Genomic DNA, 360 nt, shown 5'->3' with positions numbered 1-360 from the left:
GAAGAATCTATGGACTATTTCACATTTTTGGTCTCTTCCATTAGCAAGATGGAAATGGCATTATATCTGCAAGAACGTGTACCACATGTGTTTAACTTTATTGTCATTCCAGTAAATGATCCCCCGCACTTTAAGCTGCCAGAAGGAAACTTGCTTCTTCTGTTTGAGAACTCTAAGAAACGACTGACCCTGGATATAATATATGTTTCAGACCCTGGCACAGATTCTTTGAGTCTTAGTTTTTCAGTTTTTGGCAACTTCAATTCAGATGCTGGGTTTTTAGAAAATGCCAATGATCCTGGGAGAGCCATTAATAGTTTTACACATGAAAATTTAAGAGATGCCAACATTTTCTACATG

Source organism: Galeopterus variegatus, unplaced genomic scaffold (genome assembly GCF_000696425.1).
Source record: "Galeopterus variegatus unplaced genomic scaffold, G_variegatus-3.0.2 Scaffold2344, whole genome shotgun sequence".
Classification (NCBI taxonomy): domain Eukaryota; kingdom Metazoa; phylum Chordata; class Mammalia; order Dermoptera; family Cynocephalidae; genus Galeopterus; species Galeopterus variegatus.
This window is presented reverse-complemented; position numbering follows the sequence as displayed.